This window comes from Pyxicephalus adspersus, chromosome 2 (assembly GCF_032062135.1).
Source record: "Pyxicephalus adspersus chromosome 2, UCB_Pads_2.0, whole genome shotgun sequence".
NCBI classification, from domain to species: Eukaryota; Metazoa; Chordata; class Amphibia; order Anura; family Pyxicephalidae; genus Pyxicephalus; species Pyxicephalus adspersus.
The window spans coordinates 64,878,946-64,880,695 of NC_092859.1; the positions used below are offsets into that span (position 1 = coordinate 64,878,946).

At 41.5% G+C, this 1,750-nt stretch overlaps 1 pseudogene; it reads left to right on the plus strand.

The window, feature by feature from the left end:
- Positions 1–1,243: 1,243 nt before the first annotated feature.
- LOC140325051 (U2 spliceosomal RNA) lies at positions 1,244–1,408 on the plus strand (annotated as a pseudogene).
- The last annotated feature ends 342 nt before the right edge of the window (positions 1,409–1,750 follow it).

The window sequence follows — 1,750 nt, forward strand, 5'->3', positions numbered from 1 at the left end:
TGGTATATTAGTCAATCACACCAGAATCATATGCTTGCATGACAATAGATAGAAATTCACTCAAATTGATTCTTGACATAGTTTGGGATAGGTTTATACCATTCATCATTTTGCTAAATTTTAGGACAAATCTCTCTATTATGTGACACATTAAGGATTACTACATTTCCTCCCTAATCGAAGGGTTTAGTTACAATATTGGTATTCTATTTGAGACTTTGTAAGCCTCACAGTTGTTTGGGATTAAGGTTTTTGGATGTTTCAGTACAGAAATCAGTGTGTAGTATCCAAACCGAATAATCGGCAAACTCAAAGTAAGTAAAACTGACATCCTATGGCTTCAAGAACAAAAGTCTGGAGTTTTTATTATAACCTTTATTGGGATGGCTGCCTGCCACTCCCTGCACGATACCCTAGAAACAATTGGATAGTGTGGACTTTGTGAGCTGGGGGTTTGTCATCTTGTATACTGAAGGGGAAGTTCTCTTGACAACTCATTTTTATAATCCTTTTGTCAGAGAAGAGGATATACTCACCTTTCTCCTGAATTATTGTGTATCTGTCACACCACTTAGTGCTGTTGGGATATGGAATGACAAACTGCAATTCAAAGTTAGGTTTAAGTCTGACCCTGAGGGGATTGGTGGCTACAAATATCCTCCCTCCACCTTCTCCTTCGGAAAAGACTGAGGATACTTGTTTTATCCTGGAATGCCAGTGTACTGTAGAAAATGTACTTCTTTTAACCACACAGAGTGCTCATGTACTTCAGATTATTTGACCCAGAAGGGGGCGCTGGACCAGTGGAGGAGTCGGCAGGGACTGACATCCTGACACCTGGGCAGAGAAGGTTGAGGAGTGCTTTACAGTCCAGCTTAGATACTGAAAAGACAAGTATAAAGAGAAGTTGCAGCTGGAGGAATATTGAAGTTGGTAATCACCGGGCTGTTTGTGACCAAGAGAAAGCCCTTTCAAACCTGCAGAACGCTTTAAAAGTAAGTCAGATCAGATAGTAGGTAAGTTCGATGTTGAGTTTGTGCCATACCTATGTAGTTTGGAGGAAGGCGCTCGCAGTCCAGTAGGTCAGCCTAGTCAGACAGTACTAATATCAAAGAATTTACATATGAAGATGAACTCCATTAAAGTTTGCTCCCTGAATGTAAAGAGCTTGAAAAACCCTGTTCACAGAGCGGCCGTATTCAATTATTTAGTTGCATCAACTGTAATATTTATATTTATTTATCTCGCTTCTCGGCCTTTTGGCTAAGATCAAGTGTAGTATCTGCCTTTGCCTTTAGGGGTGTATTGACTTTTTAAAGTTTATACGGTGGATCTCGCTTGGTCTACCCCAGCCACTAGGTCCTGGTGAGGTACCCTCTGCTCGGCCCTGTAGGATCGTCGATTAAATTCGGCTTCACCTACTTGCTGCTATTGGGTTAGAGGCTTAGCCCTTGCCAGGAACGAGATTGCGATCCTCCCTTACCCCTGCCTTTGTGTCTAGTTGTGTAAGAGCTCAATAAAGCTTCGGGCCTGAGAGAGCTCTTAGGGAAAGTTAAAGAAGTGTTTTAAGATGTGTTTTAAGATAAGGATTGACAATATGTTGGGGTGGTTTGCGGCACAAAGCCGCAGTATGGAGGGATGTATGTATTTATTTGCGAGTGTGTTGTGGGGGATTGTAATGTAGTGTTCTGCGCTGCGTCGCAATTCCATGTATGTATGAACCCTAATTGTATTGTTTTTCGAAAAAAGT